Below are 12730 nucleotides of genomic sequence, written 5' to 3' on the forward strand. Positions count from 1 at the left end.
TGTATCTGTGTATGTTCTGGGGTCAATATTACCCATGACCCCTTGAAATATGCAAGCAGAGTTTTGACTACATCAAATTCCACTGTCATGATATTATAATACTGATGCACTGGCTACATAGTGTGCTCGTAGTGTTAGAATGTTACCGCTGGATGTTAAGCAACAGAAAACCAATCGCATACTCGTAGGAACTATGAACGGTCACAGAAACACTGTACACTGCATAACAGTAAATTCAGCGTTTGAGAAGAAAAAAATGCAACAATATGAATGAAGAGTTTGTAAGAAATTATAGTCTGCCCCGATCCAACTTCCACTCCAATATATACATTTATATCAAAATGTTCCTTCACTTAAAAGAGCTTAATTATCATATAGAGACAACTACATTCAATCTCAGTAATATGTAAATATCACAGAGGGCAACCAACCACCATTTTGATTACAGGGACTTCAAATAGCTTCATGACACCTTAAACATTTGACCGTTCTGTTTCAACACAAGATCAAAGATGTGATCACTTCAGATAGATTGTATCACCTAAACCTTTTGCTGTTCTGATTTCATTTACATTAAGAGTTGACCATTTGGGTTGATCAAATCCTGAACAAATGGTAATCAATTGTAGAATGAGAATGGGTGTCTCAACTTCATTAACATACAGACCACCGCTGTCACAATAAGAGCAACTTAATTTACATTAAGAGTTGTAAACTGTATTAGGATAAAAGGTTTGAGATTTGGATGTTCTGGGTTCATTCTGACACCGGTGAACCCAAGGTGCGTTTGTGTACCTTGCCACTACTTTACTGTAATAAACTTCATTTTTGAGATCTTCGACGTCCACATCATTTTTTTCTTACAAGTTTCATTCTAACCTTTATATTCCAAAATTTCCATTCAGTATAAACTTGATAATAGTACAGTTGGCAATACGAGGATGTGCAAAGCTAGAGCTTTTATGTAAACAGGTCACGTGCTGCGTTCATCCAATCAATGAAACCGCAAATATGCAAATAAGAAGGTTAACCCAGGGTTTAGGAATGTACAATGTAAAACGTCAGCTTATGAATACCCAGGATTAATCGTTAACCCTGCGTTAATAATGACCAGTGTGAAACGTGAAGCAAGATACCCAGGATTCCCTTTACCGGGGTTTAGAATGGCCCAGGGTTAACTACTTCAAGTGTGAAAAGCCCTAATGACTATTTAGGATGACATTATAACTAGAGATGCACCGATTGATCGACTGGTGACCGGAATTGGCCGTTTCACACCGCAAGCGTGAGCGGCGTGGTTTTTGTCTGCATGCATGTTAATCAATGAGTGTGTTCACACAGGGAGCAGGAACGACGCATGAGCAGCAGTGAAGCGGGGCTTTCGGCGCAGAGTCTATTTTTGCTGCGCTGCTCACGGTCAATTAAAGTGAAAGCACACTTTTGATGGACAAAATAAATATGATTTCACACAAAAAGTGCCCAAAATGCACAGAATTTGCATGTCTAGTGTGTTTTAACAAGAACTGGAGTAGGCTATGTCAGAAAAGAAAATGAAGAATATTTATAGAAAATGTACCCATTTAAACTTGTTTTTATTATTCAGTTTGGATAAAAGTATATAATGTTTTATAAAAATAAAAACGAGTAAACTAGTCATAATATACAGTATAAGGTTTATTTTATTTTTATTAAATTTTAATTTCCCACACCAGGAGTCATTTATATAGTTCTATTTTATAGCGATTATCGGTTCATAAAATGTTCTATGGTCTATGCAAAGAAAAGATAGAATATAAATATTTATGTGTGCTGTAAAGTGGTTACAGGGTATCTGCACATTTTTTAAAGTAAAATGTAAGGCTTTTTAAGACCTTTTTAAGACCTGAGGAAATCAAAATTAATACCGTACATTAGGGGTGTGCAATATTAACAAAAATATATCTCGATATTTTCAAAGTTTTGTTGATAATAATTAGATGATATTTTACTGAATTTGTACTGGTACCATGCGCTGGTTTAGGCCTGTTGATATTAGACTCACGAAGATATTAATATTTAACATATTCTATGCAGTGGTCAGTTTACAGTAGTGACTGAAATTAAAAATGTTATTAAGGGGCAATATTTGCCACCTTAAATTGATTTCCAGGGGCATTTTCACCTAAATATGGAAATTATTTCTAAACGTACTTAGAGGTATGCATCACCTTTTATGTCAAATTCTAACATTCAAATTAAATTATATTACAATAATACAGTACCACTGTCAAATTAAATAATTAAATTAAAATCCATCCTTGCAGTGCAGAGGTGACAATATTTACACTTAATTTACAATTGCATAAATAAAGCTATTCAATATTTAAATATGAAATGATTTATAATTTTAACATTTTAATTAAAGGGTACTTTAAATATGAAACTAAACCCGCCAGTAGGTGGCAGTAAGTCACTGTCTTAATAAGCGAGCTGTTGGAGTCATTTATTCAACAGATTTGTTCAAACGGCCGATTCATTCATTGAATCAAATGATTCGTTCAAAACGCGGATTTCAGTTTTTAAAAAAATAATCGCTGTCTGTTGGACTACAGTTTCATTATGAAATTCTCGTCGGCGAAATAAAGGGGGAAACAAAACATTGACAATATAAAAAGTAACACACAATGTTAACTTTATTGTTAATTTAACTGTTGTATAAAATAAATAGCACATTTGCAATTGTGCACAGGAAAACGGAACTCTTGCTTGTAATATCACAACATAATATGATATAAATATGATAAGACAAAAACTAATTTGGGGACATAACTGCACTGACACATCACGCAGTGAAAGCATGAGAGACAAATGCGATGTCAGCTCGCACTCGCAGTGCCTCGTACGTAGTTTACAATGATTACAATATCATCATAGTTCATAGACAATCCTAAGCACAAAGAATGAACTTACTATTGAACTGACATTTACTCGTTCTCTTATCCTCTCCTCTCGCGTGCAGGAGACAGACGCAGGCTAATACGCTGCTGTAAATGACGCGAATTGTCACGTGAACAAGCAAATCCACGAAGATAGAATAATAAAAAAATTATACTTACGCTAATTAGATAGTTTTCATTTGGAAAGTATTTAGATACGTCTAAGTCAAAGTGTCATCTAAAATTTAAGACTTTTCATAGGTAAAAATAAGACTTTTCATAAGTAAAAATAAGACTAAGACTTTTTATGGCCTTAAATTTAAAAAATCGAATTTAAGACCTTTTAAGACTTTTTAAGGATCCGCAGGGACCCTGGGTTAGAAAAATCGGAATCGGCCTAGAAAATGGTAATCGGTACATCTCTAATTATAACACCAACTCCCAACCAATGGAAGACCGGGAGAGTGGCATATTTTTTGCAGTTCTGTTTGGTGACGCTAATGGCACACTCTTCCATGCTTCACCATCAGCAGAACATCATGTTGGGATTCAACCAAGGGCATTGATAGACCACTGATGAACGAGCCCCAGTAAAATACCACTGTGCCCCAGTAAAACATTACTTGTACTTGGTATAGAAATAACAGTAACTTATGCATAATTACAAGTAACTAAATCTAGACCAATTCCAATGACCTTAAACGTAAATCTATAGCAGTGGTTCTCAAACGGGGGGTTGTGAGATAACGAAAAATTTATTTAAATGTATTAATCTAATTAATAAATTGTATTATAAATACTTTAAATTAAAAATTAACAAACCACTGCCCCTCTTGTACGTATTCTGTTATTGTTTCGGAGGAGCCCAAGCAGTTTCTCATCGCGCTGTGTGAAACAGACTGAACAGAAGCTCAAGACACCCAACTGCTTCATTAACATAGGATACGCAAACTACATTTCTCAGTTGGATAGAAAAAAAAAACAGTGTAGCTAATAAAGTTTTGATGGATAATGATTGTAATGAAGGTAAAGATGATTACAGTAACATAAAGAGTCGTACATTAGGCATGCACGAGTCCATTATTATTCATGCCTAAACAAACTGTATGTGCGCTCTTGGCTCACTGATCGCAATAAAATCGTATTTTTGCATGAAAATAGTTGTACTGTGAGTGTTTATAACAGATGCTCACTGAGAAAGAGTGTTTTGGAGAAGTTTGTGAGGATCAGTGGTGTCTAGTATGTACACATGGGCATCAATGCACCAAACAGACATGATTCGGACAGAGGAACAGTTCACTGATGACATCAACCCGCTTCAGATCACAGAGTCTCCACTAGGGCTGGGCGATATGGGCAAAAAAAATGATCACGATATTTTTTTAATATATCAGTCGATATCGATAATTATCACGATAAATGTCAAATCTTTATTTCTTTCAAGTTTAAAGGCAGATTTTCTCGTAAGTAAAAGTTGTAGAAACCAGAGCGTTGTGGTTTTAAACTACTCTTTATTGTCAGAACATATCATGACAAACACTTGCCAAACAGGGGAACATTCACAAATCTGAGGTAGAACATTCAAACATTTGTAATTTTTTTTCTTAACTAAATAAATATCTTAATAGAAAAATAATTTCTTAGTTTCTGCATGTGCTAATTTTTATTTGGTAAAATGTAATATGACTGTTTGAGTTTTATTAAAATTAACAATTGGTCATCCAGCATCATGCATTTAGATCATGATAACCACAGATAATAGCTGGATCCTGTGACCGAGACCGATCAGAGTAAACGTATCCGCTAGTGAGCTCGCGCTGCCGTTTGGACTTTGAGCCGAGCGGATAAACGGTCCGTCTGGCGCGCGGTTCCAATAAGTTTCGTTCCGCTTTTGGCGCATAAACCTTATCGAACATTTATCAAACTCTTGATATTGTTTTATCGAGAAAAATTATATCGCGATAATTATCGTTATGGTTTTATCACCCATAGAGATGGGAATTGATAAGGATTTAACTATTCCGATTCCATTATCGATATTGCTTATCGATCCGATTACTTATCGATTCTCATCGGGTGAGGGAATAAGTACAAATTTGTTTGTTTGTATTAACTCGCTTTAATATCTGATCAGAAGACACAGCACAGAGCACATAGCCTATACACAAATGATGTGTAGCAACCTCAGAACAAATCTAAAAGTATAGGTGAGCTACTTCTCAAAGTGAGTGTGCGTGTGTGTGTGTGTGTGTGTGTGTGTGTGAGCATGTGTGCGTTTGTGTGTGAGTAAGTGAGCGCGAGAGAGTGCGTGTGTGAGCGCGAGAGAGTGTGTGTGCGCTAGTGAGTGAGCGAGTGTGTGCGTGAGCGCGAGATAGTGTGTGAGCGCTAGTGAGTGAGTGTGTATGTGCACGCGCGTGTGTGTGAGTGAGCATGTGTGCGTGAGTGAGTGAGCGCGAGAGAGTGTGTGTGCGCAAGTGTGTGTGTGCGCGCACGCATGAGAATGAGTGCGTGCGTATGTATGTGTGCGAGTGAATGTGTGTGAGACAGCACGAGATGGCTGGTCGGAAAGCAACGTGGCGTCCCGTTAAAGGCCTCATTATACTTCAGTGTCGAACTTCTGCCTCTGCCATGTTTGCCGCGTTCTGAATCAAAACAATGCAGCGCGTGTGTGACGTCATGACACATTTGCAACGAGCGGAACCGATACGCGGAATCGATACGCAGGCATGCTAACGGTTCCAAGGAATTGATTCACTGGGCACCGGTTCTGAAGAAGAATCGGTTCTCGATTCCCATCCCTAATCGCCCAGCCCAGTCTCCACACATTCAGGATGTTTTTATTTTTCATTTGCATTTTGGCGTTTAACAATTCTGAATGTATCTGAATGGAATGTATAGTAGTGTTGTCAAAAATATCAATATTTCGATAAATATCGATACTGAAATATTTGAACGGTACCAATACTAATTTCCTGAAGTATCGATACTAGCCGAGCGGTCACTTTCACTTCTCTCCAAAGGCGCGTTGACAAACACCACACGTGACGCACTCGTCTCATTCGCTCTGGTTACATAGCAAAAGTGAAATGAATGGAAAGATGGCGAGGGCGGCGCCCCCGCGACCGGCTTTGGTTGATTGATAAAGAACACCGCGAGCGGGCATGTCGGAGAATAGCGCGGACATGCGTAAAAACACCGCGAGCGGGCATGTCAAAGACGGAGAATAGCGTGGACACGCGCTACACACCGCGAACGGGCATGTCAGAGAATAGCGCAGACGCGCTTCACACTGCGAGCGGGCACCCAAAAGATTGTTTGACAATCAATAATCCCTCACATCACTCATTTTTTAAAATTATTTTATAGGTGAAAACAGACTTAAGGAACAGGCTCCAGGGGTACCATTTAGCAAGCATAGGCTACGCTCAGCATCAGGGGTGTGTGTTGTTTGGACAGACCTTTCCCCACTGCTAAAAAAATCCTAAAGGAAACTCTTCTCATTTGAACTTTTCTGAAACATTAACCAAGATGGCCTAGTATTGTTGTTGATATGAGTCTGTGTTTCGTTTTTTCACCGTAATTCTTAAAGTTAACATACCGGTAATCTGACTGAGGAATCTTAGACAAGTAAATATTTGAACTGTGGTCAAATGTAGATTAACTTGTGCCTATTTAACTTTATTCAGAAAATTATTATTTAATTCTGCAATTTGCCTTCATTAGCGATTATCATCAATTTGATTACACAGATATTAATTAAACTAAACAGCTAGACAATGGCATCTCTGAATTCAATAATGAAATGCCTTTAACTGAAAATTGAATGTTTAATCTTATTATTATACATTACTGACACTCTATCCTCCAATTTGATACTGTTAAGTGCTTTTTTGTTACAGTAGGCTATATTTTAATCTTTGATAACAGTAGGTTATACAAATACAACGGGTCATGTTAGCCCTGGTCCAATTAAAAAATATTAACCGATACTGTAGAACTCAGGACATTTTTGTTCATGTAAAATATACCTCATTGTCATGTTCTAGACTTGTTATATTTAGCTTTAAATAAAAATATCCCCTTAATATTGTGGCAGTTTTTTTCTCAGTGGTATCGAAACTGGTATCGAATATCGATATTTTTCAAGGTATCGTATCGAAGTTAGAAATTCTAGTATCGTGACAACACTAATGTATAGTAGCTATATGCAATCCTTTGGCATCTCCCTGTGGTCTTGTTCAGCAGCAATGACTTTGTGAACTTCACTTATAAGATCGATAATATCAGGGACAAAATTATAACTATGCAACCGTCTAATACAGTATCGCCTCAGGACGTGCATTGTAGTCTCTCTGAGGGAACATTTGATTCATTCATTGCTATAGGAGAGGAAGAATTTTGCAAACCGTCAAATCATCTAAATCGACAACTTGTATGTTAGACCTTATACGGACTAAGCTGCTGAAAAAGATGCTTACAGATGTCATAGATCCTCTTCTTAATATCAATAATTCATCTTTGTCTCTAAGATATGTACCAAAAACCTTTAAAGGGTTAGTTCACCCAAAAATGAAAATAATGTCATTAATGACTCACCCTCATGTCGTTCTAAGCCCATAAGACCTCCTCCTTCATCTTCGGAACACAGTTTAAGATATTTTAGATTTAGTCCGAGAGCTTTCTGTCCCTCCATTGAAAATGTATATACGGTATACTGTCCATGTCCAGAAAGGTAATAAAAACATCATCACAGTAGTCCATGTGACATCAGTGGGTTAGTTAGAAGTTTTTGAAGCATCGAAAATACTTTTTGGTCCAAAAATAACACAAAATAAGACTTTATTCAGCATTGTATTCTCTCCCGGGTCTGTTGTGAATCTGCGTTCAGGACTCCACAGTGACGCTGCTGACGTAAGACGCTGATCTTAAACTGCTTGTTAAAAAAACGCAACTTGATCCTACAAAATGAGTCAATTACAGGCCGATTTCGAATCTACCTTTTCGGTCAAAGATACTAGAAAAAGCAGTGTCCTCACAACTGTGTTCCTTTCTTGAAAGAAATGATATCTGCGAGGATTTTCAGTCTGGATTTAGACCGTACCATAGTACCGAGACAGCTCTCGTTAAGGTCACAAATTATTTGCTCTTATCATCCGATCGTGGTTGTATCTCTTTATTAGTGTTACTTGATCTTAGTGCTGCATTTGACACCATTGACCACAACATCCTTTTAACCCCCTGAGGTCGGCAAACGCGTGGGCGCGTTTTGCTCGTTTTTTTTTTACATAGCAGCAAAATAGACCTAAAATACTCCGTCAGTTTTGGTCATACAGCCTTAAGAAATATGAAAAAATAAGCTGTTAAATGTCTACTTTTTTATGTGTCCACTTACAATCGAAATCGAACATTGTGCTTTTGTAAAATAAAGAAAGTAAACAGGGAGTGCTTTCTGCCTCTCCGTCTTCGTGAACTTTTTTTCTGAAGCACTTCTCTAAACTCAAACAAAACTCAGCGAATACTATTCACTCAGACATGAGCTATATATCTCTGTAATCATTTAAGTGTGTAGTTTTAAATTATCTAATTCAAAACTAAAAGAAATATTCTCTGTTTATGTAATCTATATATAAAGAGCGAGAGATCAGCCGGTCTCATTATCGTTCTGGCAGCTCATTACTCTGCTAATGTGACACGCCCATCGAGAGTGCGCGCTATTCAAACGCAGATCTGAAGCAACACATGCAAACCAGTCAACGCCCACAACAGCTGGATAACACACTCGCTGTGAGGAATAATAATATCGTGATAATCCTGGAAATTTTACCTCAAACGTGCTGGAGTAGCCGAACAACGGGTCCAGCTGCAGATCATCAGTAAGTGCTTTGTTCTAATCGCGATATGAAATGGTGTCTGTAAACCGCAAAAGACTGTTTAAATTTGAATCGCGTTTCTGTGTTTGAATGAATGAACGGCACAGACGCATGTTGTTGTTTAGCTGCTACAGATCGCGCGTGTCTGTGTGTGAATGAAACTATCTATATTGCCTACTGAGATGAGTAAAAATCGACTGAATACGTTGAAATAAAATGTCTTTGGATAAGCAACATATTAAACTGCAAATTAACATTTATGCCCTACTATATATTAGCCTATAAAAGACAATATGTTACAGACTAAATATGAAAGACAACATTTCGTTTTGGATATATTATAAAGTTTTTACTGCCACATCAAAACCTAATTTACAAGGTGCAAACAAAATCTTAAAATATCAATATAAGCCTTGTCTTTAAATTATTTTTGTGTTTTATTAGTGACAAATTTGGGGAGAGGATAGCCTACATCCAAAACTTTCTGAAAATACGAATGAGAATTAACTGCACAATTACTAGAAATGTTTACCTTGGATATTATACAATTTGCAAGCATACACAGTTTGTGGAAAAATACACTTTTTTCAAGATGTTTCCAACTCTGAACCAATTCTGTAGTTATATATATATATATATATATATGTGTGTATGTGTGTATGTGTGTATGTGTGTATGTGTGTATGTGTGTATGTGTGTATGTGTGTATGTATGTATGTATGTATGTATGTATGTATGTATGTATATATATATATATATATATATATATATATATATATATATATATATGTGTGTGTATATGTGTGTGTGTGTTGTCTTTGCATCTTGTGGCTCAGTGACACCTATGAATTGCTCATTAGTATGCAGCATTAGCAGCTCTTTGTCTTCTCCAGGTGGGAATGAGGACATTATTCATGACCTTGTTGGATCATTCACGCCCACCTGCATATTGCCTTTCCAAACAAAAAGTGTCTTACAAAATTTAAATCAATCTATTGTTTAATGTGAACGATTAGCCCGGATGATTTTCAGATCATTTTAAAGTAAACACTTTAGCCGACAGCACCCATTAGTCAAAAGTATTGTGGGAATATGTGAAGTTTGTCGTTTGTGGTCTTATATCAGACAACTTAAGTTTTAGTTTTTTGAATAACCATGCATAAATAATATTCTCTCAAAAATGCAAACATGTACATGCATGTTGCTCACATATTATGATAGACACGTTCGTGCTAAATAGAGTGTAATTACACCTTTGCCATTAATATGTTTATAAGCAACTGAAAAAAATACAAATATCAGGTCATGTCAAAACATCTCAAGGACCCCAAAAACACCTTAGACTCCAGAGGGTTAAATAGACTCGAACATTATGTTGGCATTAGTGGAATTGCACTAGCATGGTTTAAATCATACTTATCTGACTGTTATCAGTTTGTAGCAGTAAATGAAGAGATGTCTTATCAATCACAAGTTCAGTATGGCGTACCACAAGGCTCAGTACTAGGACCGCTGCTGTTCACTCTGTACATGCTACCATTAGGAGATATCATTAGGAAACATGGAATTAGCTTTCACTGATATGCCGACGATACTCAGCTGTATATTTCTTCAAAACCTAACGAAACTTACCAATTCACAAAATTAACGGAATGCATAGCTGATATAAAAAAATTGGATGACTAGTAATTTCCTACTACTAAATTCAGAAAAAACAGAGATTCTAATTATTGGACAAAAAACCTTCACACGTAATAACCTAGAATACTGTCTAACACTTGATGGCTGCTCTGTTAAGTCTTCGTCGTCGGTTAGGAACCTGGGTTTGCTCTTTGATACCAATCTTTCATTTGAAAGTCACGAAAGTGGTGATGTTAAAAAAACAATTTTTTCCATCTTAAAAATATATCTAAATTCCGCCATATGCTCTCATTGACAAATTCGGAACAATTACTTCATGTGTTTATGACCTCAAGGCTAGATTATTGTAATGTTCTACTGGGTGGTTGCCCTGCACGCTTAATAAACAAACTACAGCTAGTTCAAAACGCAGCAGCTCGAGTTCTTACCAGAACCAGGAAGTATGACCATATTAGCCCCGTTCTGTCAACACTGCATTGGCTGCATATTAAACATTGTATATTTTTTTTAATATGGCTGATTACTTACAAAGCACTAAATGGTTTAGTTCCGCAGTACTTGAGCGAGCTCTTAACGCATTATAGTCCTTCACGTCTATTGCGATCTCAAAATTCCGGCCAGTTAATAATACCTAGAATATCAAAATCGACTGCTGGCGATAGATCCTTTTCTTATTTAGCACCAAAACTTTGAAACAGTCTTCCTACCATTGTCCGGGAAGCAGACACACTCTAGATTAAAGACACATCTCTTTGACCTAGCATTCACAATGCATTATAGACTTCTATAACTCAATGTTAGGCTGCATTGGGAAATTGGGAACACTTCCCTTAAATCCTGATGTACTCGTTACATCATAAGAAGAATGGCATCTACGCTAATTTTATTGTCTTTGTTTATCCCGAGGTTTTCCCGCAGCCTGCCGGATCCAGGCCGTATCCAGATCTGAGGAAGGACCTTCGCCTGGACCCGATGACAACGCAGTGCTGAAGTGCCAACTACCCTCTGTCTATGGAGGATCCCTTTACCACTCTACAGATAAAGCGTTGTGGAAAATTTGCGTATTGACCCCGTAGTGATAAAATAAAATAAAATAATTTATAAAATTTATAGGCAGGACAAGTAGTTTAAGGCTTGGTTTGTAGAGAATTACAAACATGCGCACATATATTCCAATGCACATAACTATAGAATTAATTATTGATGCGCACGTGAGCGCCATCAGCGTTTCTCACAGGTTCGCGTTTAAAGTTTGTGCAGAGAGAACGGTGTCGTCTTAACGGCCCCTAATTTAATAAATTATCCCTCTGTAAAGCAGCTTCGAAACAATCTACATTGTTAAAAGCGCTATATAAATGATGACGACTTGACTTGAACACCGAAACAGTCATGCCGAAACATGTCATCATTGTTTTGGTAGTGATAAAAGGGAACACAATCATTTGGGGGGAAATAAACTACATTTTAGTACAGTTATGCAAATCAATAGTATCTTAGTATGTTTTATGTGTTCAAGTTAAAATTATGTAACGTGATTTGGTCGCTACCAAAACATTACTGTCACTACAGAAAATGTGCCATCACGACCGAAACATGGATGTTTTGTCTAAAATAAAGTATACTGAATTATTAACTATGTTATTGTTTGGTTCAATGTATATTCAAACTAATGAATCCTTAACTTTGAAATCAGTATGATTAACGTAATGCCTTTTACAAAGGAAGATTGGGTTCAAAATACAACAAATCTTATAAATTACACTTGAAATATTGTTAAAATTGCTATTGATTTACCGGTGAACTTTTTTTTTTTTTTAAATAGCAAAGAATATATTTACAAGGTAGATGTAAACAAAATACTAATAGGTATTAAGGTTTCTTATCAATGTATGTATTATTGTGTTTCGATAGTGACAAATTTGGGGAGAAGAAAAATATTCCAAAACTTTCTGAAAATACAATATTATAATTAACTGCACAATTACTAGAAATGTGTACCTTGGAAATTATACAAGTTGCATACATACAAAACTTGTGAAAAAAAAATTCAAGACGTTTCCAACTCTGACTTTGAACAAATTCTGTAGAATGGCCCAGATATTCACCTACAGTCCATTTTAATGTAGAAAAGAAACTTGCATTTCTATTGTTTGTCAACAATGAACGACTCTGCACTACAGGTAAATAACAAACCTATACAGTAGCCTATCCATATATCCATAACAGTGTCAAAAAAGAGCATCAAAATATGATGTGGGACCGTGCTCCAGTACTGATGAAAGAGTAAAAACACTTCTCGATTCA

The 12730-nt window shown here is 36.5% G+C and overlaps 1 protein-coding gene across 2 annotated transcripts in view; it reads right to left on the bottom strand.

The window, feature by feature from the left end:
- cdkal1 (CDK5 regulatory subunit associated protein 1-like 1) overlaps positions 1-12730 on the bottom strand; it is a 410090-nt gene that overhangs the window by 256370 nt on the left and 140990 nt on the right. The window lies entirely within an intron of this gene.

Source organism: Phoxinus phoxinus, assembly GCF_949152265.1.
Source record: "Phoxinus phoxinus genome assembly, chromosome: 10".
NCBI lineage: Eukaryota > Metazoa > Chordata > Actinopteri > Cypriniformes > Leuciscidae > Phoxinus > Phoxinus phoxinus.